Consider the following 13,014-nt stretch of genomic DNA (forward strand, 5'->3'; position numbering starts at 1 on the left):
CAATGAGTTCAAGGGAGCTCAAAGGTGCACCAGAGATTAGCTGAGAACACAAACACCTAGGATTGTGAATACATGCATAGCTAGGTATGAACAACTTGACTTTCTCAGTCCAAGAAACAGAGATCATGAGTACCATATTCTTTTCTGCCTTGCAACGCTGCTCTTTAACTTTCAGGTTACCGATAAGTAGGTCGACCACACAGGAAGTTGTCACTTTCACCAGTGTTCCATGTTAGTCTTAGTTATCCAACTCTATATTACTTCTTAAATGGGTTTTTTGATTCATGAGCTTAACAAATCACAGCTATGTTGTAAATGATGTCTAAAGAAAAATCATCATCATCTGAAGGAAGACGTATTCTCTGTGGACAGTTTGATGATAATAAATTAATAAAAAGTCATTTTTTAAGAAAGTGATCACAGACATGCTGTCAGCTAAAAATTAAAAGCTAATGAAAACAGCAATGCTATTTACATAGATTATTTTATTCCTTTCTTTGGTCCTTCACAGCCTAGTCTTCCTAATGCCCCTGCTATTGCTGATCATGCTGTGATGAAATCCTACTGAGACAAAAGGAGGCAACTGCGATGAGATATCTGCCATCCATGTCATACTTGGGACTCAATGAAGCTGAGAAATTGAGCTTGCAGAGGAGAATAAACACTAAACAAACAGTTCTCTTATTAGGGCATACAAGAAAAGAAATCAAATGAAATTATTTTAGGCTTTGATGCCATTATTTAATTCATGGAAAGCTTGCCTTCCTTTGAGAAATCAAGTTTTCCTTGGAAAAACATATATTTTACTTAGACTACAGATTAATTTTTCAGCAGAGATATTTTCACTAGAAAATTTTCATGATCCTTAATAGATAAAAAGATAAAACCACTTCTTCTTTTTAACAAATACATTTTCATTTATATGGTGTAGCATCTGTTCATGAGTAGGTAATTTTACTTAATTTCTTTACATCCAAGAGAATTACCATGTCGACCTGTGGGCATCTCTGTTACCACAAAAAAAATTGAAAATAAAATAATTTTTTTCAATTATCTATTTTCTGAATCTCTGAAATGGTGTAGAGTTATATAATTTTTTAGAATGATTTAATAGTCAAGGCACAAATTCAGCAAGTTATTTGCAGGTACTGGAGAACATTTTGTCAATATGCACAATCTCATTTTCTTTAATGGGCTTTACAATTCATGTGTCCTTTAGGAATACTACCCAGCAAACAGATTTCTTTTGTAACACTTTCCCTATGCAGGGGTACAATTATAGATTTAATCTTAGGTCCATAACAAAAAGTCCATAAAATAATGACTCTTACAATTATTATTTTTATTAGAACAAAGTTTGTGAAAATATTAGTCCTTGATCAGCACAAATTATTCAGTCCTTATGATGGCCACTGTACAGTGAAATCCAGTCATGCATAAGGGGTTATAATACAAGAACTTTTTTTCAAAAATCAGAAAGAAGCAAAAAATTTCCCATAGCTCTGGACAGAGCCATTCTCTTGGCAGTGATGTTGGGTAAAGCAGATGGTTTACTAAAGACCAAGCATTCACATTTTCAGCGTTCAAGCTAGTAACATCCTTCCCCTACCATTAATTAGGGTTCACAGAAACTTTTACCTCTTGAAACATTGATAGATCACAGGTTCACTGTCAGCCCAGCCCAAGAATTCTGTCCCATTCCTGCACCCATTCCTAAAAGCGTGCCTGTTGTCTGGGGCTAGGACTGCCCCTTCTTAAAAAGGAATCATAGAACCCTCGTCTGCCCTGTTCTGTGGCAGGGTGGTGGCATGGTCCTGGATGCCAGCTCTGTCCCACCAGCCCCAATTGCAAATTAGCTGAAGGCTATATGTGGCTTTATACTAAGGAGTCTGCAAAGACATCTTTACCTTGCAAACGTGTTGAAGGGCAAATTCACTGGATCCAAATCTCTTAGTGAAACTCATGCCCCATCAATCACCCGTTTGTCTTAAGGGGTAATCTACTGTAAATATGAAGGAATCTGATAAACCCTTAAATCCACAGAAACTTATCCAGTAATACAAACCAGATTATTCCAGTCCAGATGCCTTTCTTTTAGACCTGTTCTTGATTCCCACTTTTTTGATAACATATATACTATGTGTAATCCTTAGAGAATGTATTAAAAAATAAAAAATTTAAAACATGCAATGTGATAGAAAAAGGCTCAGATTAACTGCCGATTAAAGCAGACCCATTGCATAACATCAACAATGGTCTTTTTTACCTCTGAGACTTGTGAAGCTTTGAGAAGGAGATCCATCTAAGGATTTAAGGCCTTGATCAGAGACAAATCAACATGCAAACCTCTGAATGTACTTTGCTCTGTGGGGACACTGAGTTTACTCATGTATAATTTTTTAAGGGTTGTGGGTGTGTTCACTGAAACAACTGCTTCCATGATGCTGAAGCACATTTCCAGGTTGCAATTCATTTTATGTTTGCATGTAAAATAGCTCAAAGAGGACCAAACGAATGAGAAAGATGCTTCATCTTTTAATTTCACTGTTAGACATGTAGACATTGCAATACCATTGTCATGTTATTGAACAGAATTAATTTCTATTGATGTCAGCAAAATTCACCCAGAAATCCCTCTAAATAATACATGTCAATAGTTATATAAAGTCCATTCCACCATAAGCTATATGCATCAGAAAGTATTAATTACTTTTGGGTCTTCTTCAGAATTTTTCAGCACTTTGGGGTATTTAAACAGAAAATCATCTTCATTGTATGGTCTAGCAATAATTCAACAAATAATTTTGTGTTATGTTTTTTAGCATTCAACAGAAATTTTATTAAAACCCTAATAAATTTCTGTACACCCTTTCTTTTTAATTCCTATTCAGTTCCACAGAATCTTCCAGAAAAAAAGAATACTGCTTTTGGCAATACAAGCAATGGAAAAGCTTCTGAGAATGAACTTCTCTGGAGCCAGAGACTGGGAAAATGTGTATTCATTTGCATACAAAGAATCAGAACAGACTTATAAGTGTTCAGGATTGCTGTTCCCTTCTCAACAGCAAGAATGGAAATGTGAACTATTTCCATAAACTTTCCAGCATCTTATGATCTAAAAAGTTATTTTTGAATTTTATTTCTCAGAGAAGAAAACCTACATCTTCCAATCTAAAATTAGACTGTGAGCCTATCTTAACCTTCAGCCAATCATATGTAAGGCAGGTGCTTAAGTAAAAATGAGAAATCTGAGAATTCTAAAAGCATTAGAAGTAGGTCACAGGCAGCCTTAGCTATGCTTAAGAGAAACTTTCAGTGACAAAGGTATTCTTGCTAATGAGCTGTAATGTAATCAGTTTTTTTATTTAGGAAAAATGGCCATCTACAGAGCCAATTAATGAAGCCATAAATTCTCTTACATGCCCAACCCAAGGTACTTGGAGGAAAAGTCCTTGTGTGTGGAGCAGTTTTGAGGTGCACATGAGATAGCCACTTACAGCTAGTTCTATTTAGCTGCATTAGATTTACAGTAAGGTGTTCTACTTTCTCAAGATTGACAAAGAATGGCTGTTTCAGTGAATGACCCACTGAAGTCATTTACCAAAAAAAAAAAAAACAAACGAAACAAACAAAAAAAAAAAAAAAAAAAAAAAAAACACCCAAAAAACAGTGAATGGTATCTTAATTGCACAAGTTTTTTTTTTTAATACAAGTCTGAGCATGGCAACTACAGCAGCCATGCTTTTGCTCCCTTTTTTTATGACGAACCGAGTGTAACATGTTGTCTATTTTAAAGTTAAAAGTGCCAGGAACTGCAGATGTGTGGAGGATGCCCTGTTGTTTTGTACCAACAGTTAGGTATTGGACAATCTTTCTTATCCAGTGTCTTTTTCAGATTTGATAAAATAAAAGGTGTCTGGAGAAGGTGAAAAGCTGTTGCAGACCTTAGCAGCTGAACTTCTATATTCAGGGGTCAGTTCGGAGCTCAAGTTCTAAAAATATTTTTGAAGATCTCTGATACATTTGCAAGGATACTTGTGCTACTTCACTAGTTGACTGTCAAGAGCAGGAGACTCTATTACTGATTAAATTGTGGAGGGACTAAAACGTACTTTTCATACAGAAGGAAAATCTAATCAAAAACTCCAGAGCAACGGGTGAGCTACAGACTCACTCTTTCTGAGACATGTGCAACCACAGAAAAAGAAAATGCTCATGTTTTAAAAAAATCAGTTTCTAAAACTTTATAGACAGAAATGAGGTCTTCATTTTTTTTCAGCAATTTCAAAAAACTTAGCTAATTTCTTCCATTCATTTCCTGAGTTCATGGCAGTGTTTAGTAAAATAATTTTTATCTGATCTAGATGTTTAGTTTATGTTTGTCTAATTGAAAGTTATTTTGATGGTATATGAAGAACAAGATGTGTATCACCTATCAAAGTTTTATTATACATTTTTTAATCTAAGTACCAGTTATGTTTAAAGGCTTTAATTTCTTGGTAGTTCTTATTTTGCAATATGATATTTGGGCTAGATAAACCAAGAGCTTACTTCAACCTAACACAACTAGCAATTTCCAAATTGTATCTAGCATTCAGCTGGACTTGCACACAATTTAAAATTTTTTGTGGGATACACATTTGGTTAAGACAGATACTGCATGATTAAATTGAGCTGTTGGTCTCTCTCTCAGGATACTGCAATTAGTTAAGAAAACATAGTATGTAGAACTCATTCACAGACAGTTATTGGTTTGTTCATTTTCTATGTAGCAATTAAGTTTCTCTTCTCTCCATACACTAGAAAAATGGAAAATTTGCTTATTGCAAATGAGCAATGAGGCCTCATGCCTCATACCTTGCATTAATCTTTGTACAATTGGATTATGTAAGAAATGGTGAAACACATTTTTGTGCAGAATATTTTAGTGTCTGCATTTTTGTGGCTAACTAAAGTATCTAATTCTACAGCTGGAAAGAAAAACATGAATGTGTGTCCATGCATACATATATATATATATATATATATATATATATATATATATATATAAAACTAATTTTCCAATTTTAAAACTTCTAAAATAGTTTGATAAAGTAGATTTTTCTGTAATATATCTCAATATACACATAGCCTCCATTGGTGGGGGATCTGTGTAAAAGAGTTATTTCCCATTCATTCCAGAAGTAGAGACCTGCAAGTCATCAACATGGGACAGCCCTAATGTGTTCTACACTGACCTATAGGCTCATGTGTTTAGTATCAGACTCACAATGTTTCAAAATTTAACAGCTGATGGTGAAATTGGTCTGCATCCAGAAAAAGTGCTCCTGCAATATGACTACTCCTGGCTGCCCTGAGATCTCCATGATCTGCTGCCAAATTCTGCAAATGACCATCCAGAATTTAAAAATAACTCACCTGGAACATCATAATGTGAATGTGTAACCCAAGACTACATGGTGATTATTTCAAATTAAAAGGTGTTGTTCCCCTGTCTTTGCAATGGTCTGTAAATAATCTATTGCAGAGGAATGCCAAGATTTTCTCTAACAGCTCTTGAAAGGGACTTTCCTTATAACACACCTGCTGTCAGGTTTCTCTCACAATTGGTATCTCTTCATGTGTACATGCCACAGAGAGAATAAAAGACTCTCCAAGGTCTTCCCAAGCCAGATTTGCTTCTCTGACATGACTGATCCACCAACAAAGGCCATTGGATCTTTTCTGAGCTAGCACTAGTGGCTACCCATATGCTCCAGTGCCTGGGTTTATTTCCAGCATTGCCTTTCCTATATGATCATTTATGGATAGATAATGGGTACCTGGCAGTTCAGCAGGACAAATTCTAAACAGCTGTGCTGTTGCGTTGCACAATTCCTGAGAGCCTTGCTTTGAACATCTTCATAGTTAGAGTAATGATAATAGCTGGCTGAGGCAACTAGTAAACTAGCAAAATGTTCCCCCTGTGACAAGGGAATGACCAGAACAAAAGACCTTTTGACATGTAATTCGGCTGCTGTTCCACTGCAGAAAGAATGAAAAAGGAAAAGCAGAACACAGTGAGATTTTTTATGTTCTTCAGAAACAATTCCTACAATTTATTTCCATACGCAATGTTCTTTTTCAGTTTAATATGAATATAATTGTGATGATCCTATCTAAAAATTCTCCACAGTTAGAATCCTTTCAGCTGTCTGTTTCCCTGAATTCATTCAAGATGACACATCACCCTGTTACATGCCTTAGCTTCATTTCTTAATACAGGAGCCATTTTCTAAAGTACATGAGGACTTGGAAGGAGTCCTATGAGAAAAACAATTTTTTTTTTTACTTAACCTCTAATAGTACCTACATTCTGTCAATACACAGCATTAGTTATACATCCATAATGTATAAAAATTAATGCTAAATTGACTGGGAGAAAACCCTCATTTATTAGCCAAAGCCCAGATAATATACTTCTGCTTTGTGAAATTAATAAGTTACTTTTGTTCCTTACTTTGCTTACATTGAATTCTCATACATAGAATACAATAATCAATTCCATGTTTATGTTTTAAAATATAATTAGTTCTATTCAAACAGAACTTGAAGTCTATTCAGACTTGAAGAATATTATAACATATATTTATGCACAAGAAATATAATACATAAAAATTATATTAAAGAAAAAATTAAAAATAAGGAAAACTTTTTGGCAAAGGTAAACTGTCTCAAAGTAAATAAATTACTTATGTAGTTACTCAGTGAAGTAAATTGCTTAGTGAAGTAAGTGGGAAAATTATTTTAAATGACTAAGTGTTGAATCACTATCCTATTTATCTGACACTGCCATTTTTAAACACATCTTTCAGTGTGCACATTTGCTATCATTCCTACTGTGAGAAGATTGTAGCTTTTTTGAAACACATTCTTTCTAATCAGCAGACAAGAACTGTCACTGTTGATCAGAGTTTTGTTCTGTCTATAATATTAGAGTTGCCTTCCACACAAGGGCAAATAACTGATGTAGTCTCAGGAAAACTTCGTAGTGTTCCCAGCAAAGCAGTGTGAACTCTCAGTGTATCATCTGTTGTGAACATATTGTAAGACATGAACTAGAAAGGGCCTACTCAACTACCCCTGCTCTATAATGAACTTCAGTTGAACAATTGCCCCACTTTATGTTACACAATTATTTTTTTATATAAAGAACAACAATCCTTTTTTTTTTTTTTTTTAACCTGGCAACTTGTCCTATAGTACCTACCATCATTTATAGAAATATGAGATTAATTTAGCCTGATACCACTGATCCTAAGGGGAGATTACAAATGGCAATAATATTTTGTGTGAGTAATGCCATAGATTGAAGTTTGAAGTTTATAGAGAAATTGCCTTCAGTTTCTGGTCTTTTGCCTAGTCCCTAAATGGAAGTAGTGATTTGTATTATCTTGGGTAGAAGACCCTTATTGCAGTTAGTTCATTTCATCTAGACAGACCTAACACAGATGCTTCTGACTTCATGCATTTCACATTCTCTCAGGCAAGAGGTTTTGGAAAGGAAATGTTTCAGTCTTATCTAAGAAGGCTCTATCATACCTGAGAACAGAAGAGAAGACTCAAGAGCAATTGCAAACTAGAATAAAGTTCCCCATTGATAGCGCTTGAAATTTTTGTCTCTGACACACAAATATATATTTTCCTTCAGGAATATAGACCTTCCTACCACCTTCTTAAATAAAAATAAGCATATTCAATGTACTGTACAATTTTTCATCTGTACACAGAAAATATTTGAAATTTTATATATAAAGAAATCAATCGAGGTATTTTTAAATTGATTTTTTTTGTTTTTCCTTTTTAACCAGGCAAAATGTAATGGTCAGTAATAAGGATGCACGGTTGTATAAGTGTCTGATTACCAATAAGGTCCAGAAAAGTTTGAGTGATGTTGCTCCTAAGCTAACCAAGGACAGTAAAATGAGTACCTTTCCTATCATGGACCGTGACACTACTTGGGAAGTAAATCCATTCCCTCTGCTATTTCCTCAAAGGAAAGAAGTTTAGAAGAAGCTTTTTATGTGAAAAGAAGACTTTCTGCCAAGAAAGATAACGATGCATTGTATAACAGAAGAAATAGTTTGGTGCAAACTCGTGCTACAGGTAACTGTTATCTACTAAAGACTCTCACCAAGAATGCATAAAGCCTACTACTGTTAATAATTTCAATGTACACACTACTGGTATTTTTCATATAAAATAAGGAGTACTGTGCAGGTTACTACTAGCTGACTATGAATTTTCCTGATGCACAAATTTCAAAAACCCTTACCTAATCCCCAGATATTCTCTGCTGGTAAGTTCAGTTCTACATGCACTTACAGTTTCAGGTTTTAATTTTGTATGAACTACGTCTTGACACTACCTGAAAACAACTGCAAACAGCTTTTACAGTTTTGCAGCAGTGTAATGAAAGACCAAATCCAATGTCATAAAATGCTCTGTCATTACAATTGTCACCCTTCAGGAATTTTTCAGTTTCACTCAATTTCCAGAGTGTTATTATGTCTGCCTATTTGTGTATAATTTATTTGTAAAAATTTTTTTAAAAAAAACCCAAAGAAACCAAACCAAAATAAACAAAAAAAAAAAAAAAAAAAAAAAAACCAAACAAAAAAAAACGACAAAAACAAAAAAAACAAGCAGAAGAAAATATTTAAAATATTTCATATTTTAAAAGTACATGAAATACCACACCTGTAGTATATTGAAGTGCTTTGCTTCTTTTACCCTTGTGTGGTTTTTAGGTTCAGAAAATTATAATATACAGCCATGACAGCTTCCATAGAAACTTCTCATTATCTCAGGAATTTTTTAATTTAGAGTAAAGGCTATCTATACATTCCAGCGACCCAGATTTGAATCAACAAACACCAGCATGAAACTTTGACTTAGCAGCAAGGTTTTCACAGGGTTAATTTTGGAAAAGGCACTGAGAAACCTGTTTACATTCCACTGGTTAGAATGGTACTGTCAGATTTACCATCTCTTCAAAAGATTTTTGAATTTAAATTATTCTATCTCAGAAGCACAGAATGATTTAAATTTACTACCTGATGCCTGAAATATGAAATAGAAGTATAATCTCAGAGAACACAAGGAGCCCAGTCACCACATTAGAGGGAAGGGGGAGAACAGTTAGTTGTAAAAAAAATTGTTTAAGAAGCTTTAAATATATTGAAAAATGTAAGTAAAATTAAAATTGTAAAAACAATAAAAATTATCTTAAAAAAAATAATAATCCAATATTGACGGCTAGAAAAAACATACAAAACTGAGTTTAGATCTCAGAAATACCTGGATACAATCAAAATCCATAATTATTGATAATAGGTTTAAGATCTTAGTTGTATTTTAATTTCATGTATATTTAAAATTACATATTCCTAGAAAGTCTACTCTGAGCTATAATTTTTGTGTATGAATATAGGCCAAAGAGTGAAGGTATCTTGTGCCTTCTGTTGAATAAATGAGAAAGGAATTGGTACCTGCCCAGCAAAACAGCCCAACATTCATAAGCTTTCAAGAAACCAGATCAATGAAGTAGTCTTCATAGAAGCCAAGAGCATCTCAAGGAATTATTTTCACACCAAATTTCTGGCAGAATGACTGTACAGAATTGGGAGATGCTCATGGAAACAATCACTCTGCCAGTCCTCATCTTCATGTAAATACAAGGCGATCTCTGCTTTATGCTCTGTCTCTCCCTCCTCCCCCAAAAGGAGATCTGAGACCTGAGCTAAAAGTTTATGCTATCATATTTCTTTGTGGTGAATGGATCAAAACATCTCATATACTCCCTTTTCCTCCCTGGAGTCCCTCTAGCCATTTTGATAGGTTTTCATTCTTCTCTTGATATTATTGTGCCTAATTCCCTAAGCAATGCTGTGAGTAATTCTTACAAAGCTTCAATACTAAACTGTAATTGAGGGTAAAAAATTATTTCTTACATACATGTGTGGTCTAAAAATATCCAATAGGTCAGCGCAGACAGCATCAGGCACAATATTCTACTTAGAGCTCCGTGTGTTACCAGGAGTAAAAAGAATTGCTGACAGGAGATCAGAGAATCACAGAATCATACAGGTTGTAAAGGACCTCTGAGATCAGCAAATCCAACCCTTGACCCATTGCCACTGTGGTTACCAGAACATGGCACTGAGTGCTACATTCAGTCTCTTTTTAAAAAACTCCAGGGATGGAGAATCCACCACTTCCCTGGGCAGCCCATCCCAATGCCTGTAACTTAGAACCCATAATAGAAAACTATGCAAAGAGTTAGTGCCCAGAGGATCTGGCATTTCCTACTGGAAACACAAATTTTTTATACCGAAGGTCAGGGTAGAGGGATTAACTTTCCTCACATGTTCAGGTAATTTACTGCACTTCAAATAAGCAACTTTAAATATAGAAAAATTTAATTAATTGTAAAAAAAAAAAAAAAAAACAAACAAACCACCTGCCACTTTCTTTTTCACAGTACACTTCCATCTGCATCTCACAACTACATGTTGCTCAGAATAAAAATAATAACAGGAGTCTTTTGTAAAGTTCAAAGTACCAAATTGCTGTCCACATTAAAGATGCTTAAATATTTTCCTTTTCTTAGGATATCTGTTGTCTAAATAGTTATAAGTTATACCATAATCTCACAGGGACTATTCGAATAATGCTGTAGTCAATTCATGCGTGTGACAAGACTTTTGCTTTCTGCAGAAAACCAAAGGGGTGGCTGAATCTCATGGCTAGAGACAGTGTCCAAGATCCAGGGCTTTTGATACCCATGCCTGCTACTGCCCTTGCCCTCCTCTGCTCCCAGTTTACCTGTCTGAAAAATCATCATAAAAATATGGTACATGGGTAAACTAAGGTAATGGCTTCAAAGTATCACTATAAACTGTCCTTTAACAAAGGTCACTAAAAGAGAAAGATACAATACTTATTCTTCTGAACAGGAGCATAATTTCACTTGTTTAGGTATAAATCTATCATTTATAAATCTATCATACAGAGTATCAATAACAACACAATTAATATTGAATATACTCAGAAAGGTCATGAGGCAGGAACAACATGTTCAGAAAAAAAAACCAAAAAAAAACAACCAAACACTAAACCAGAAGAATTAGGGAGCCTGAACGTTCCAATTATCACCTAGTTTCCATTTTCATTTTCTGCAGAACTATTTTGTGAGTCCCTAGGAAGTGTTTAATCATCAGCTGTGAATGATGTCACTCCATTTTTGTGTCATCTGCTGTATCAGTATTAGGGCATATGCACAGGGGATGTACACCATCTCCCAGAGGATCAGACGAAAAGAAAAATTTTCTCTTGTATGATGTGTTTGAATGATGTAAAGCAGGTCATGCTCTTTAAAGATGTCTTCCACATAATTCAAAGCAAAAGGAAGAGTTCAAATTGAATCTTTGATAGAAACTGCTTTTTTAAAGAGATACCCTATCTGAAAAGATTGGTATTCACAAGACTTTCAAATTTATTTTGATGTCAGCTCACCTCACTATTGACACTGTTTTGACTGCTCTGGGAAAAAAAATAAATAAATGAAATAAATACTATTTGCAGTATTTCGGCTAGATTTTGTTGACAGATTTGACTGTAACTGGAGTTTTAAAAGGAAAGAAAAATACTGGAGAGTTAATAGCATGATTATTCGTCGTATCCCCTTTATATACACTGTTGACTGACATCTTTTCTCTTGGGAACATAGCTTATTAAAAAAAGAGGAGGGAACTACGATGGAAAGCAGAACGGATGCACCACATAAAACTGTGGAACCGTGCAAAAAGCAACTTGTCATAAACTTGGGTTTACAGCTCAGTCTCTGATTCCTTCTGCTCTCTGGGGTCTTAATGCAGCTGAATTCTTAATAGAGCTTTACCGAAAATCAGAGCACCGAGCAAAGAGTGTCCTGTATTTAATGCTGGCATTTTCATTCGTCACTCAGAAGCTGCAGTAGGTAGCTCTTTTTTGAAAGCAAAGTCTGATGCAATCCAATACAGAGACTGCATTGAATTGATGTCCCTGACATTTGATCAATTAGGTGAGAAATCCTGAAGAAACAAAAAATAGAAGTGCACTCCCTTCAGATGTGGGATACTTTCAGGTGCATGCAGTAGGAGATACTAAACTAAATTATTGTATTTCTGCTTTGAGTCTGCATTTCTAATATTCCCAGGCTTAAAATGTGCATTTGTTACCTACTTTAGTATACTATGGGGTATCAACTCTTCCAAGACAACTGAGTGGTCTGAAAATCTGTCTGGAATACAAAGAACACTTTAAGGTACTGGAAGCCATCAACAAAATGAAAAATGAAAATGTTATGTATTTAACATGTATCAGTATATAGACATGAAAAGCATACATATCTGCCGATACATAAATACATTATAATATATAGTATATGTTTTATAAATTATATAGTGTATACTCTATAATACATATTATATATTATAAAATAAATATATATTTAACATGTAATATATAATATATAGTATATATGCATAAACACAATATTTTATGCACAAAAATATATAGCTTTAGAAACCGCACATGCCCAACACAATTGCGTTGTTTTCCATGGAAATTCAGTAAAAGTAGCTAAGTAATAAATGTTAATTAGATGTACACCAAATGAGTGCTAGTGCCAGCTAGTAATCCAAAACCACATGAAAAAAAGAATTTTCAAATTACTTCTCCAGCTTTAGGCGTCAAATTTTTTCTAATTTGTAATAACAAGTTCTGCCTATATGGTGTTTTCTACCAATTCATGGGAAAACAGACCTGTATATTTTTTCAAAATATACAAAAAACAGAGTGGATTAAATAGGCTGGACATTCAACATCTCTAAATGAGCAACTTAGCAAAACATGGCAGCAGGACAGAAGGTAGTAGATACCTGTTGCTTGTCATTGCAGGGGGGAAGGCTCAAAATGTCAGTGTGTACTCAA

Source organism: Heliangelus exortis, chromosome Z, assembly GCF_036169615.1.
Source record: "Heliangelus exortis chromosome Z, bHelExo1.hap1, whole genome shotgun sequence".
Classification (NCBI taxonomy): Eukaryota; Metazoa; Chordata; class Aves; order Apodiformes; family Trochilidae; genus Heliangelus; species Heliangelus exortis.